We start from the raw sequence: 17,418 nt of genomic DNA, 5'->3' as shown, positions 1-17,418 counted from the left end.
AACGTAACCTTTTACGGTGAGCTCTTTGTCACCTCCATATACGAGAAACATATCCTTAGTCCTTTTCAGGTATTTCAGGATGTTCTTGACCGCTGTCCAGTGATCCACTCCTGGATTACTTTGGTACCTCCCTGCTAAACTTATAGCAAGGCACACATCAGGTCTGGTACACAGCATTGCATACATGATAGAGCCTATGGCTGAAGCATAGGGAACATCTTTTATTTTCTCTCTATCTTCTGCAGTGGTCGGGCATTGAGTCTGACTCAACTTCACACCTTGTAACACAGGCAAGAACCCTTTCTTTGCTTGATCCATTTTGAACTTCTTCAAAATCTTGTCAAGGTATGTGCTTTGTGAAAGTCCAATTAAGCGTCTTGATCTATCTCTATAGATCTTTATGCCTAATATGTAAGCAGCTTCACCGAGGTCTTTCATTGAAAAACTCTTATTCAAGTATCCCTTTATGCTATCCAGAAATTCTATATCATTTCCAATCAATAATATGTCATCCACATATAATATCAGAAATGTTACAGAGCTCCCACTCACTTTCTTGTAAATACAGGCTTCTCCGAAAGTCTGTATAAACCCAAATGCTTTGATCACACTATCAAAGCGTTTATTCCAACTCTGAGAGGCTTGCACCAGTCCATAAATGGATCGCTAGAGCTTGCACACTTTGTTAGCTCCCTTTGGATCAACAAAACCTTCTGGTTGCATCATATACAACTCTTCTTCCAGAAATCCATTCAGGAATGCAGTTTTGACATCCATCTGCCAAATTTCATAATTATAAAATGCGGCAATTGCTAACATGATTCGGACAGACTTAAGCATCGCTACGGGTGAGAAGGTCTCATCGTAGTCAACCCCTTGAACTTGTCTAAAACCTTTTGCGACAAGTCGAGCTTTATAGACAGTAACATTACCGTCGGCGTCAGTCTTTTTCTTGAAGATCCATTTATTCTCAATTGCTTGCCGATCATTGGGCAAGTCAACCAAAGTCCATACTTTGTTCTCATACATGGATCCCATCTCAGATTTCATGGCTTCAAGCCACTTTGCGGAATCTGGGCTCACCATCGCTTCTTCATAGTTCGTAGGTTCATCATGATCTAGTAGCATGACTTTCAGAACTGGATTACCGTACCACTCTGGTGCGGATCTTACTCTGGTTGATCTACGAGGTTTAGTAGTATCTTGTTCTGAAGTTTCATGATCATTATCATTAACTTCCTCACTTATTGGTGTAGGTGTCGCAGAAACAGTTTTCTGTGATGTACTACTTTCCAACAAGGAAGCAGGTACAGTTACCTCATCAAGTTCTACTTTCCTCCCACTCACTTCTTTCGAGAGAAACTCCTTCTCAAGAAAGTTTCCGAATTTAGCAACAAAAGTCTTGCCTTCGGATCTATGATAGAAGGTGTATCCAATAGTTTCCTTTGGATATCCTATGAAGACACATTTCTCCGATTTGGGTTCGAGCTTATCAGGTTGAAGCTTTTTCACATAAGCATCGCAGCCCTAAACTTTCAGAAATGACAACTTTGGTTTCTTGCCAAACCATAGTTTATAAGGCGTCGTCTCAAAGGATTTTGATGGTGCCCTATTTAACGTGAATGCGGCCGTCTCTAGAGCGTATCCCCAAAATGATAGCGGTAAATCAGTAAGAGACATCATAGATCGCACCATATCTAGTAAAGTACGATTACGACGTTCGGACACACCATTACGCTGTGGTGTTCCGGGTGGCGTGAGTTGCGAAACTATTCCACAATTTTTCAAATGTACACCAAACTCGTAACTCAAATATTCTCCTCCACGATCAGATCGTAGAAACTTTATTTTCTTGTTACGATGTTTTTCCACTTCACTCTGAAATTCTTTGAACTTTTCAAATGTTTCAGACTTATGTTTCATTAAGTAGATATAACCATATCTGCTTAAATCATCTGTGAAGGTGAGAAAATAACGATATCCGCCACGAGCCTCAATATTCATTGGACCACATACATCTGTATGTATGATTTCCAACAAATCTGTTGCTCTCTCCATAGTACCGGAGAACGGTGTTTTAGTCATCTTGCCCATGAGGCACGGTTCGCAAGTACCAAGCGATTCATAATCAAGTGGTTCCAAAAGTCCATCAGTATGGAGTTTCTTCATGCGCTTTACACCGATATGACCTAAACGGCAGTGCCACAAATAAGTTGCACCATCATTATCAACTCTGCATCTTTTGGCTTCAACATTATGAATATGTGTATCACTACTCTCAAGATTCAATAAGAATAGACCACTCTTCAAGGGTGCATGACCATAAAAGATATTACTCATATAAATAGAACAACCATTATTCTTTGATTTAAATGAATAACCGTCTCGCATCAAACAAGATCCAGATATAATGTTCATGCTTAACGCTGGCACCAAATAACAATTATTTAGGTCTAATACTAATCCCGAAGGTAGATGTAGAGGTAGCGTGCCGACCGCGATCACATCGACTTTGGAACCGTTTCCCACGCGCATCATCACCTCGTCCTTAGCCAATCTTCGCTTAATCCGTAGCCCCTGTTTCGAGTTGCAAATATTAGCAATAGAACCAATATCAAATACCCAGGTGCTACTGCGAGCATTAGTAAGGTACACATCAATAACATGTATATCATATATACCTTTGTTCACCTTGACATCCTTCTTATCCGCCAAATACTTTGGGCAGTTCCGCTTCCAGTGACCAGTCTGCTTGCAGTAGAAGCACTCAGTTTCAGGCTTAGGTCCAGACTTGGGTTTCTTCTCTTGAGCAGCAACTTGCTTGCCGTTCTTCTTGAAGTTCCCCTTCTTCTTCCCTTTGCCCTTTTTCTTGAAACTAGTGGTTTTGTTAACCATCTACACTTGATGCTCCTTTTTGATTTCTACCTCCGCAGCTTTCAGCATTGCGAAGAGCTCGGGAATAGTCTTGTTCATCCCTTGCATATTATAGTTCATCATGAAGCTCTTGTAGCTTGGTGGCAGTGATTGGAGAATTCTGTCAATGACGCAATCATCTGGAAGATTAACTCCCAATTGAATCAAGTGATTATTATACCCAGACATTTTGAGTATATGCTCACTGAAAGAACTGTTCTCTTCCATCTTGCAGCTATAGAACTTATTGGAGACTTCATATCTCTCAATCCGGGCATTTGCTTGAAATATTAACTTCAACTCCTGAAACATCTCATATGCTCCATGACGTTCAAAACGTCGTTGAAGTCCCGATTCTAAGCCGTAAAGCATGGCACACTGAACTATCGAGTAGTCATCAGCTTTGCTCTGCCAGACATTCATAACATCTGGTGTTGCTCCAGCAGCAGGCCTGGCACCCAGCGGTGCTTCCAGGACGTAATTCTTCTGTGCAGCAATGAGGATAATCCTCAAGTTACGGACCCAGTCCGTGTAATTGCTACCATCATCTTTCAACTTTGCTTTCTCAAGGAACGCATTAAAATTCAACGGAACAACAGCACGAGCCATCTATCTACAATCAACATAAACAAGCAAGATACTTTCAGGTACTAAGTTCATGATAAATTTAAGTTCAATTAATCATATTACTTAAGAACTCCCACTTAGATAGATATCCCTCTAATCCTCTAAGTGATCACGTGATCCAAATCAACTAAACCATGTCCGATCATCACGTGAGATGGAGTAGTTTCATCGGTGAACATCATTATGTTGATCATATCTACTATATGATTCACGCTCGACCTTTCGGTCTCCGTGTTCCGAGGCCATATCTGTATATGCTTGGCTCGTCAAGTATAACCTGAGTATTCCGCGTGTGCAACTGTTTTGCACCCGTTGTATTTGAACGTAGAGCCTATCACACCCGATCATCACGTGGTGTCTCAGCACGAAGAACTTTCGCAACGGTGCATACTCAGGGAGAACACTTCTTGATAATTTAGTGAGAGATCATCTTATAATGCTACCGTCAAACAAAGCAAGATAAGATGCATAAAAGATAAACATCACATGCAATCAATATAAGTGATATGATATGGCCATCATCATCTTGTGCTTGTGATCTCCATCTCCGAAGCACCGTCGTGATCACCATCGTCACCGGCGCGACACCTTGATCTCCATCGAAGCATCATTGTCGTTTCGCCAATCTTATGCTTCCACGACTATCGCTACCGCTTAGTGATAAAGTAAAGCACTACATCGCGATTGCATTGCATACAATAAAGCGACAACCATATGGCTCCTGCCAGTTGCCGATAACTCGGTTACAAAACATGATCATCTCATACAATAAAATTTAGCATCATGTCTTGACCATATCACATCACAACATGCCCTGCAAAAACAAGTTAGACGTCCTCTACTTTGTTGTTGCAAGTTTTACGTGGCTGCTACGGGCTTAAGCAAGAACCAATCTCACCTACGCATCAAAACCACAACGATAGTTTGTTAAATAGACTCCGTTTTAACCTTCATAAGGACCGGGCGTAGCCACACTCGGTTCAACAAAAGTTGGAGAGACAGTCGCCCGCAAGCCATCTATGTGCAAAGCACGTCGAGGGAACCGGTCTCGCGTAAGCGTACGCGTAAGGTTGGTCCGGGTCGTCTCGTCCAACAATACCGCCGAACCAAAGTATGACATGCTGGTAGGCAGTATGACTTGTATCGTCCACAACTCACTTGTGTTCTACTCGTGCAAATAACATCAAACCATAAAACCTAGGCTCGGATACCACTGTTGGGGAACGTAGTAATTTCAAAAAAATTCCTACGCACACGCAAGATCATGGTGATGCATAGCAACGAGGGGAGAGTATGATCTACGTACCCTTGTAGATCGCAACGGAAGCGTTGACACAACGTAGTGGAAGTAGTCGTACGTCTTCTTCCCGATCCGACCGATCCAAGCACCGTTACTCCGGCACCTCCGAGTTCTTAGCACACGTACAGCTCGATGACGATCCCCGGGCTCCGATCCAGCAAAGCGTCGGGGAAGAGTTCCGTCAGCACGACGGCGTGGTGACGATCTTGATGTTCTACCGACGCAGGGCTTCGCCTAAGCACTACAACGATATGATCGAGGTGGAATATGGTGGCAGGGGGCACCGCACACGGCTAAGGAACGATCTCAATGATCAACTTGTGTGTCTAGAGGTGCCCCCTGCCTCCGTATATAAAGGAGCCAAGGGGAAGAGGTGCGCCGGCCAGGAGGAGGGCGCAGGAGGAGTCCTACTCCTACCGGGAGTAGGACTCCCCCCCAATCCTATTCCAACTAGGATTCCCAAGGGGGAAAGGGGGAGAGGGGTGGCCGGCCACCTCTCCTAGTCCTAATAGGACTAGGGGAGGGGGGGAGGCATGCAGCCCTTATGGGCAGCCCTTTCACCTTTCCACTAAGGCCCACTAAGGCCCATATGATTCCCGGGGGGTTCCGGTAACCTCCCGGTACTCCGGTAAAATCCCGATTTCACCCGGAACACTTCCGATGTCCAAACATAGGCTTCCAATATATCAATCTTTATGTCTCGACCATTTCGAGACTCCTCGTCATGTCCGTGATCACATCCGGGACTTCGAACAACCTTCGGTACATCAAAATGCATAAACTCATAATAACTGTCATCGTAACGTTAAGCGTGCGGACCCTACGGTTCGAGAACAATGCAGACATGACCGAGACACGTCTTCGGTCAATAACCAATAGCGGGACCTGGATGCCCATATTGGCTCCTACATATTCTACGAAGATCTTTATCGGTCAGACCGCATAACAACATACGTTGTTCCCTTTGTCATCGGTATGTTACTTGCCCGAGATTCGATCGTCGATATCCAATACCTAGTTCAATCTCGTTACCGGCAAGTCTCTTTACTCGTTCCGTAATACATCATCTCACAACTACCATATTAGTTGTAATGCTTGCAAGGCTTATGTGATGTGCATTACCGAGAGGGCCCAGAGATACCTCTCCGACAATCGGAGTGACAAAACCTAATCTCGAAATACGCCAACCCAACATGTACCATTGGAGACACCTGTAGTACTCCTTTATAATCACCCAGTTACGTTGTGACGTTTGGTAGTACCCAAAGTGTTCCTCCGGTAAACGGGAGTTGCATAATCTCATAGTTATAGGAACATGTATAAGTCATGAAGAAATCAATAGCAACATACTAAACGATCGGGTGCTAAGCTAATGGAATGGGTCATGTCAATCAGATCATTCAACTAATGATGTGACCTCGTTAATCAAATAAAAACTCATTGTTCATGGTTAGGAAACATAACCATCTTTGATTAACGAGCTAGTCAAGTAGAGGCATACTAGTGACACTTTGTTTGTCTATTTATTCACACATGTATTATGTTTCCGGTTAATACAATTCTAGCATGAATAATAAACATTTATCATGATTATAAGGAAATAAATAATAACTTTATTATTGCCTCTAGGGCATATTTCCTTCACTTCAAGTGTGTGTTGCCAGACAAATTTGTTGCCGGAGGCATCATTGCCAAGCTTCCACCTTCGTGGAACAATTTTGCTACTTCCCTGAAACACAAGAGACAGGAGTTTTCCATTACGGATCTCATTGGTACTCTTGATGTTGAAGAGAAGGCGAGAGCAAAGGACACACGTGCTCGAGTTGCTGAGGGAGGTTCTAGTGCCCACATGGTACAGAAGAAGAACTCCCAGCCCAACAAGTTCAAAAACAATAAGAACAAAACTCAGGGCAAAGGCAAGTTTGATACAAAGAACAAGCCATCACATTCTACCAACTTCAAGAAGAATTATCATAAGAAGGGGAAGGGACTTTGCCATGTCTGCGGTGATCCTAATCACTGGGCTCCGAAGTGTCCTAACCGCTTTGAGGAGCGTGAACATGAGAAGAGAGGCAAGTCCGCTAATGTTGTCATCGGTGATACTGATATGAAGGAATCAGGGTACGGTATTTTTCCTACCATCCTTTCAGTATTTCAATCCCCTGATTGGTTAATTGACACCGGTGCCAATGTACATGTTTGTGCTGACGCCTCCATGTTTTCTTCTTACCAGGCAACAGGGACTTCACCCGTGCTGATGGGGAACAGGTCACATGCCATCGTTCGAGGTGTTGGTACGGTCGATCTGAAGTCTACTTCGGGCAAGACTGTGCGTCTGAAGAACGTTCATCATGTGCCGTCCATCAATAAAAATCTCGTTAGCGGTTCCCGTTTATGTCGAGATGGTTTTAAGTTGGTTTTCGAATCCAATAAAGTTGTAATTTCTAAGTGTGGACAATTTGTTGGAAAAGGCTATGAGTGCGGAGGCTTGTTCCGCCTATCTTTGTCAGATATTTGCACTAAAGTTATTAATAATGTTTGCCACAATAATGAGTCTGATATTTGGCATTCACGACTCTGTCATATTAACTTTGGTTGCATGACGTGGTTAGCCAATATGAATTTAATTCTGAAAATCTCTACTGTCAAAGGCTCCAAGTGCCAAGTATGTGTGCAAGCTAAGCAACCTCGCAAGTCCCATAAGACTGCAGAGGCAAGAGACTTGGTGCCACTAGAGCTTATACATTCTGATCTTTGTGAGATGAATGGCGTGTTGACAAAAGGTGGAAAGAGATACTTCATGACGTTGATTGATGACTCCACTAGATATTGTTATGTGTATCTTCTGAAATCAAAAGATGAGGCTTTGACTTTCTTTAAAAACTATAAAGCTGAGGCAGAGAACCAACTTGATCGAAAAATTAAACGTCTTAGGTCCGATCGTGGTGGAGAGTATTTTTCCAATGAATTTGATCTGTTTTGTGCGGAACATGGTATAATCCATGAGAGGATGCCTCCCTACTCACCCCAGTCAAATGGGGTAGCCGAAAGAAAGAACCGAACTCTAACTGATATGGTTAACACCATGTTAGACACTTCGGGTCTATCCAAGGAATGGTGGGGGGAGGCGCTAATGACTGCGTGTGATGTCCTAAACCGAGTTCCCACAAAGCATAAGACCATAACTCCATTTGAGGAATGGGAAAGGAAAAGGTTGAAACTCTCTTACCTACGTACTTGGGGTTGTTTGGCGAAAGTCAATATACCAATTCCCAAGAAGCGCAAGCTTGGACCAAAAACCGTGGATTGTGTTCTTCTGGGCTATGCTTTTCATAGCATCGGCTATAGATTTTTGATAATAAAATCTGAGGTATCCGACATGCATGTTGGTACGATTATGGAATCAAATGATGCAACTTTCTTTGAGGACATATTTCCTATGAAGGATATGTCGAGTTCATCAAATCAGGAGATACCTACTTCATCTAGTGAGGAATTCACTGTAATTCCTGAACCCACCATTGCGATGGAACACATTGAGAATCCTGTTGAGGGTAACAATGGAACTCCTATGAGGAGTAAGAGACAGAGGACTGCAAAGTCTTTTGGTGATGATTTCATTGTGTACCTCGTGGATGACACACCCAGGACTATTTCAGAAGCCTATGCATCTCCTGATGCTGACTACTGGAAGGAAGCTGTACGTAGCGAGATGGATTCCATCTTAGCTAACGGTACCTGGAAGATCACTGACCATCCTTATGGGTGCAAACCTGTAGGATGTAAGTGGGTGTTCAAGAAGAAGCTTAGACCTGATGGTACGATTGAAAAGTACAAGGCACGGCTTGTGGCCAAGGGTTATACCCAGAAAGAAGGTGAAGACTTATTTGATACTTACTCACCCGTGGCTAGACTGGCCACAATTCGGGTGCTACTATCACTGGCTGCCTCACATGGTCTTCTCGTTCATCAAATGGACGTTAAGACGGCTTTCCTCAATGGAGAGTTGAAGGAGGAAATTTACATGGATCAGCCAGATGGTTTTGTAGTACCTGGTCAAGAAGGAAAGGTGTGCAAGTTATTAAAGTCTTTATATGGCCTTAAACAAGCTCCTAAGGAGTGGCATGAGAAGTTCGAAAGAATATTAACTGCTGACGGCTTTGTAGTAAACGATGGTGACAAGTGCGTGTACTATCGCTATGGTGGGGGCGAAGGAGTTATTCTTTGTCTGTATGTCGACGACATATTGATCTTTGGAACCAAACTTGATTTAATCAAGGAGGTTAAGGATTTCTTATCTCGCTGTTTTGAGATGAAGGATCTAGGAGTAGCTGAAGTTATCTTAAACATCAAGCTGTTGAGAGATGAGAATGGTGGGATCACACTGCTTCAGTCTCATTATGTGGAAAAGGTCTTGAGTCGTTTTGGATATAGCGACTGCACGCCTTCTCCAACTCCATATGATGCTAGTGTGTTGCTTCAAAAGAATCGACGGATTGCTAGAGATCAGCTGAGGTATTCTCAGATTATTGGCTCGCTTATGTATTTGGCGAGTGCCACGAGGCCTGACATTTCTTTTGCTGTGAGTAAGCTGAGTCGGTTTGTGTTAAAACCGGGAGATGATCATTGTCATGCGCTTGAGAGAGTTATGCGCTATTTGAAAGGCACCGCGAGCTATGGGATTCACTACACCGGGTATCCAAAGGTACTGGAGGGTTATAGTGACTCAAACTGGATATCTGATGCTGATGAGATTAAGGCCACAAGTGGTTATGTTTTTACATTTGGTGGTGGCGCTGTTTCCTGGAAGTCTTGCAAGCAGACCATCTTAACGAGGTCAACTATGGAAGCAGAACTCACAGCATTAGACACTGCCACTGTTGAAGCAGAGTGGCTTCGTGAACTCTTGATGGACTTACCTATGGTTGAAAAACCAATACCCCCTATCCTAATGAACTGTGATAATCAAACTGTGATCGTCAAGATAAACAGTTCTAAGGACAACATGAAGTCCTCAAGGCATGTGAAGAGGAGACTAAAATCTGTCAGAAAATTGAGAAACTCCGGAGTTATTACGTTGGATTATATCCAAACGTCGAAAAACTTGACAGATCCCTTCACAAAGGGTCTATTACGTAATGTGATAGATAATGCATCGATGGAGATGGGTTTGAGACCCACCTCATGAGTTGTCCATAGTGGTAACCCACTCTATGTGATCGGAGATCCTGTGAAGTAGAAGTGGGAGACAAACTATTGGTCAGCTGGGAGGAGAGTATCCCTATATTAATTATCCCACTCCGTGAAGATGCAATACTCTCCTGATCTGCATGGCAGGTTGATACTTATCTTAATGTGTTCCAAGTGGCTTATTCGGGTAAGCAGAGATGTTGTCTTGCATAACATCTTCTGAGGAACACACCTATATGAATTTGACTGTTAACGTCGCAGTCTGTGAGAATTGGGTGTTCTCTGATAAATTCATGAAAGGCCCTGGAGTATGACGTATACGCTCCATCCGTGGGGAAGCCTTGCGGCAGCCCAGTATCGGTCAAGAATTTGTGTGAAACTAGTTTCACAGAAAACTTGTAGTTCAAGGCATAGTCCACTATTCAAGTTGTGATCTAGTGTAGTATAAATTTCTAAGTGGAAGTTCAACTTCACAGTCTCCACTAAGCACCGATATATAAAACAATGTTTTGGAACTAAATGATGAGATGTGCCAATGAGACTTTGTGGGGGATTGTTGGAATTTTGCTAGTAGGCCTTTGGCCCAAAGCCCAACTAAAATTCTGAAATTCTCTTGGCCCATTCATGCACACATGTGAGTGGAGTGAGTGAGATTAAAGTTTAGTCCCACCCCGGAAGTTGAGAGAGAGTTGCACCTCTTTATAAGGTGAGCTCTTCTACCACTTGTATGAGCATGAGAAGAGGAGATCTACACGCGCGCTCCTCCTCCTCGCTCGCCTCGCCACGCCACGCCACGCCTCGTCACGACGCGCCGCGGGTTGCGGGATTGAGCCGAGCCAAGGACAGAGCTATGAACGTTGTCTATATTTTTGCTGTATGGGAAAATTAATGAGTCATTAATTAATAATTAACGGACGCGTTAATTACTGAACCGTTTCCAATTCTTTTGGATCGCGATGACTCGGACGTGGGGTTTACTCCAACGACCTACCCGGCCCGCACTATATAGTCAGGCAGACGTCTACCCTAGCCGCCGCCGCTTCGTATGGTTTCTCACCACCGTTCCAGATCATTGCGCCGCCAAGCAAGTCTTCTCCATCCCTCCTTCCGGCGTGCACCACGAGAAGGGACAGCAGGCCTCCGGAACCCCGCCTCTCGTGATCCTGTACGGGAGAGGGGCGATCAGGTTTTTGGGGAGCGCACTCGCGCGACTGTTGACAGCGACGACTTCGCGAACGACGACTTCTTCCCCGACCTCGGCAACCTCGTCCTCGACGACATGGGCGACAACGTCAACGCCGGCGGTGCTGCACCCGCTGCACCGTATGTGATTCTATCCTTCCTGTTCGAGATCGTGGTAGAATTCATGCTTCTAGTATGTGCCCTAGATGTGATATGTTCATCTGCTATGCTAGTTCGCATGATTAGTTTAATCTCTGCTGCTGTGGTCATGATTTATCTTCTGTTTATTCGGATTAAATCTCGTAGTAATTTGCTCATATTTCCAACAATCCAAAAACCCGATGATAGGCAATTTACTCCAAGTGGTTTTGCTGCGCATCTGAAGCCGCCTGCCTTTAAGGGGGCGCAATATAAGAGGTGGCGCACGAGAGCAGTCTACTGGTTTCAGACCATGGGCTGCTATGATGCCACCAAGGGCAAGCCTGAGGGCGATCTTAATCCAGCACAACTGGAAGCTTTTGAGAAGATCGATACCCTCTTTAAAGGCGCTCTTCTGAGTGTTCTTGATGACTCCATTGTGGATTCGTATATGTCGTTTGACAACGGCAAGGACATGTGGGCTGCGCTCGAGGCCAAGTTTCGTGCCTCGGACGCCGGCAGCGAGTTGTACGTCATGGAGCAATTCTATGACTACAAGATGACTGATGAGCGCCCTGTTGTACAACAGGCTCATGAGATACAGTCGCTCGTAAAAGAACTTGAGTACTTCAAGTGTGTGTTGCCGGACAAATTTGTTGCCGGAGGCATTATTGCCAAACTTCCACCTTCGTGTAACAATTTTGCTACTTCCCTGAAACACAAGAGACGGGAGTTTTCCGTTGCGGATCTCATTGGTACTCTTGATGTTGAAGAGAAGGCGAGAGCAAATGACACACGTGCTCGAGTTGCTGAGGGAGGTTCTAGTGCCCACATGATACAGAAGCAGAACTCCCAGCCCAACAAGTTCAAAAACAATAAGAACAAAACTCAGGGCAAAGGCAAGTTTGATACAAAGAACAAGCCATCACATTCTACCAACTTCAAGAAGAATTATCATAAGAAGGGGAAGGGACTTTGCCATGTCTGCGGTGATCCTAATCACTGGGCTCCGAAGTGTCCTAACCGCTTTGAGGAGCGCGAACATGAGAAGAGCGGCAAGTCCGCTAATGTTGTCATCGGTGATACTGATATGAAGGAATCAGGGTACGGTATTTTTCCTACCATCCTTTCAGTATTTCAATCCCCTGATTGGTTAATTGACACCGGTGCCAATGTACATGTTTGTGCTGACGCCTCCATGTTTTCTTCTTACCAGGCAACAGGGACTTCACCCGTGCTGATGGGGAACGGGTCACATGCCATCGTTCGAGGTGTTGGTACGGTCGATCTGAAGTTTACTTCAGGCAAGACTGTGCGTCTGAAGAACGTTCATCATGTGTCGTCCATCAATAAAAATCTCGTTAGCGGTTCCCGTTTATGTCGAGATGGTTTTAAGTTGGTTTTCGAATCCAATAAAGTTGTAATTTCTAAGTGTGGACAATTTTTTGGAAAAGGCTATGAGTTCGGAGGCTTGTTCCGCCTATCTTTGTCAGATATTTGCACTAAAGTTATTAATAATGTTTGCCACAATAATGAGCCTGATATTTGGCATTCACGACTCTGTCATATTAACTTTGGTTGCATGACGCGGTTAGCCAATATGAATTTAATTCCGAAAATCTCTACTGTCAAAGGCTCCAAGTGCCAAGTATGTGTGCAAGCTAAGCAACCTCGCAAGTCCCATAAGACTGCAGAGGCAAGAGACTTGGCGCCACTAGAGCTTATACATTCTGATCTTTGTGAGATGAATGGCGTGTTGACAAAAGGTGGAAAGAGATACTTCATGACGTTGATTGATGACTCCACTAGATATTGTTATGTGTATCTTCTGAAATCAAAAGATGAGGCTTTGACTTTCTTTAAAAACTATAAAGCTGAGGCAGAGAACCAACTTGATCGAAAAATTAAACGGCTTAGGTCCGATCATGGTGGAGAGTATTTTTCCAATGAATTTGATCTGTTTTGTGCGGAACATGGTATAATCCATGAGAGGATGCCTCCCTACTCACCCCAGTCAAATGGGGTAGCCGAAAGAAAGAACCGAACTCTAACTGATATGGTTAACACCATGTTAGACACTTCGGGTCTATCCAAGGAATGGTGGGGGGATGCGCTAATGACTGCGTGTGATGTCCTAAACCGAGTTCCCACAAAGCATAAGACCATGACTCCATTTTAGGAATGGGAAAGGAAAAGGTTGAAACTCTCTTACCTACGTACTTGGGGTTGTTTGGCGAAAGTCAATATACCAATTCCCAAGAAACGCAAGCTTGGACCAAAAACCGTGGATTGTGTTCTTCTGGGCTATGCTTTTCATAGCATCGGCTATAGATTTTTGATAATAAAATCTGAGGTATCCGACATGCATGTTGGTACGATTATGGAATCAAATGATGCAACTTTCTTTGAGGACATATTTCCTATGAAGGATATGCCGAGTTCATCAAAGCAGGAGATACCTACTCCATCTAGTGAGGAATTCACTGTAATTCCTGAACCCACCATTGCGATGGAACACGTTGAGAATCCTGTTGAGGGTAACAATGGAACTCCTATGAGGAGTAAGAGACAGAGGACTGCAAAGTCTTTTGGTGATGATTTCATTGTGTACCTCGTGGATGACACACCCAGGACTATTTCAGAAGCCTATGCATCTCCTGATGCTGACTACTGGAAGGAAGCTGTACGTAGCGAGATGGATTCCATCTTAGCTAACGGTACCTGGGAGATCACTGACCGTCCTTATGGGTGCAAACCTGTAGGATGTAAGTGGGTGTTCAAGAAGAAGCTTAGACCTGATGGTACGATTGAAAAGTACAAGGCACGGCTTGTGGCCAAGGGTTATACCCAGAAAGAAGGTGAAGACTTCTTTGATACTTACTCACCCGTGGCTAGACTGACCACAATTCGGGTGCTACTATCACTGGCTGCCTCACATGGTCTTCTCATTCATCAAATGGACGTTAAGACGGCTTTCCTCAATGGAGAGTTGAAGGAGGAAATTTACATGGATCAGCCAGATGGTTTTGTAGTACCTGGTCAAGAAGGAAAGGTGTGCAAGTTATTAAAGTCTTTATATGGCCTTAAACAAGCTCCTAAGGAGTGGCATGAGAAGTTCGAAATAACATTAACTGCTGTCGGCTTTGTAGTAAACGATGGTGACAAGTGCGTGTACTATCGCTATGGTGGGGGCGAAGGAGTTATTCTTTGTCTGTATGTCGACGACATATTGATCTTTGGAACCAAACTTGATTTAATCAAGGAGGTTAAGGATTTTTTATCTCGCTGTTTTGAGATGAAGGATCTAGGAGTAGCTGAAGTTATCTTAAACATCAAGCTGTTGAGAGATGAGAATGGTGGGATCACACTGCTTCAGTCTCATTATGTGGAAAAGGTCTTGAATCGTTTTGGGTATAGCGACTGCACGCCTTCTCCAACTCCATATGATGCTAGTGTGTTGCTTCGAAAGAATCGACGGATTGCTAGAGATCAGCTGAGGTATTCTCAGATTATTGGCTCGCTTATGTATTTGGCGAGTGCCATGAGGCCTGACATCTCTTTTGCTGTGAGCAAGCTGAGTCGGTTTGTGTCAAAACCGGGAGATGATCCATGCGCTTGAGAGAGTTATGCGCTATTTGAAAGGCACCGCGAGCTATGGGATTCACTACACCGGGTATCCAAGGGTACTGGAGGGTTATAGTGACTCAAACTGGATATCTGACGCTGATGAGATTAAGGCCACAAGTGGTTATGTTTTTACACTTGGTGGTGGCGCTGTTTCCTGGAAGTCTTGCAAGCAGACCATCTTAACGAGGTCAACTATGGAAGCAGAACTCACAGCATTAGACACTGCCACTGTTGAAGCAGAGTGGCTTCGTGAACTCTTGATGGACTTACCTATGGTTGAAAAACCAATACCTCCTATCCTAATGAACTGTGATAATCAAACTGTGATCGTCAAGATAAACAGTTCTAAGGACAATATGAAGTCCTCAAGGCATGTGAAGAGGAGACTAAAATCTGTCAGAAAATTGAAGAACTCCGGAGTTATTACGTTGGATTATATCCAAACGTCGAAAAACTTGGCAGATCCCTTCACAAAGGGTCTATCACGTAATGTGATAGATAATGCATCGATGGAGATGGGTTTGAGACCCACCTCATGAGTTGTCCATAGTGGTAACCCACTCTATGTGATCGGAGATCCCGTGAATTAGAAGTGGGAGACAAGCTGTTGGTCAGCTGGGAGGAGAGTATCCCTATATTAATTATCCCACACCGTGAAGATGCAATACTCTCCTGATCTGCATGGCAGGTTGATACTTATCTTAATGTGTTCCAAGTGGCTTATTCGGGTAAGCAGAGATGTTGTCCTGCATAACATCTTCTGAGGAACACACCTATATGAATTTGACTGTTAACGTCGCAGTCTGTGAGAATTGGGTGTTCTCTGATAAATTCATGAAAGGCCCTGGAGTATGACGTATACGCTCCATCCGTGGGGAAGCCTTGCGGCAGCCCAGTATCGGTCAAGAATTTGTGTGAAACTAGTTTCACAGAAAACTTGTAGTTCAAGGCATAGTCCACTATTCAAGTTGTGATCTAGTGTAGCATAAATTTCTAAGTGGAAGTTCAACTTCACAGTCTCCACTAAGCACCGATATATAAAACAATGTTTTGTAACTAAATGATGAGATGTGCCAATGAGACTTTGTGGGGGATTGTTGGAATTTTGCTAGTAGGCCTTTGGCCCAAAGTCTAACTAAAATTCTGAAATTCTCTTGGCCCATTCATGCACACATGTGAGTGGAGTGAGTGAGGCTAAAGTTTAGTCCCACCCCGGAAGTTGAGAGAGTTGCACCTCTTTATAAGGTGAGCTCTTCTACCACTTGTATGAGCATGAGAAGAGGAGATCTACACGCGCGCTCCTCCTCCTCGCTCGCCACGCCACGCCACGCCACGCCACGCCACGACGCGCCGCGCCGCGGGTTGCGGGATTGAGCCGAGCCAAGGACAGAGCTATGCACGTTGTCTATATTTTTGCTGCATGGGAAAATTAATGAGTCATTAATTAATAATTAACGGACGCGTTAATTACTGAACCGTTTCCGATTCTTTTGGATCGTGATGACTCGGACGTGGGGTTTACTCCCACGACCTACCCGGCCCGCACTATATAGTCAGGCAGACGTCTACCCTAACCGCCGCCACTTCGTATGGTTTCTCACCACCGTTCCAGATCATTGCGCCGCCAAGCAAGTCTTCTCCATCCCTCCTTCCGGCATGCACCGCGAGAAGGGACAGCAGGCCTCCGGAACCCCGCCTCTCGTGATCCTGTACGGGAGAGGGTCGATCAGGTTTTTGGGGAGCGCACTCGCGCGACTGCTGGCAGCGACGACTTCGCGAACGACGACTTCTTCCCCGACCTCGGCAACCTCGTCCTCGACGACATGGGCGACAACGTCAACGCCGGCGGTGCTGCACCCGCTGCACCGCATGTGATTCTATCCTTCCTGTTCGAGATCGTGGTAGAATTCATACTTCTAGTATGTGCCCTAGATGTGATATGTTCATCTGCTATACTAGTTCGTATGATTAGTTTAATCTCTGCTGCTGTGGTCATGATTTATCTTCTATTTATTCAGATTAAATCTCGTAGTAATTTGCTCATATTTTCAACAACAACGACACGAATATGCGTAGGTGTGGAATGGCGCTACGGCTTGTGGCGTCCATTGAATTGCCGCCATGGCTTGGTGCTTTGCTACCGCCGGCCTCGGTAGTTTCCGGCGACGTTCGATCCCCGTGTTCTGCGATAGTCTTGTGCTCGTATCCATAGATTTGACCGGCCGCATGATATCCGCGTGACCCGTCAAGCATATGCACATGAGCGGCTACCACCAGGAACGAATGCCATGGAAAGGTTTGGATTTCAATTTCCCATGCCCATGGTGTGTTGGACCCCTTCCATGACGCCTTCTTCTGCAAAGGGGGGTGACAGCTACACAAGGTGGCTTCGGCTTTGTGGTGCTGTTTTGAGTACCGAGTATCCAGCTCCAAGGTGAAAA

Source organism: Triticum urartu, chromosome 5A (genome assembly GCF_056163025.1).
Source record: "Triticum urartu cultivar PI428250 chromosome 5A, HENAU_Tu73, whole genome shotgun sequence".
NCBI lineage: Eukaryota > Viridiplantae > Streptophyta > Magnoliopsida > Poales > Poaceae > Triticum > Triticum urartu.
The sequence above is the reverse complement of the archived record's forward strand: the minus strand, read 5'-3'. Positions refer to the sequence as shown.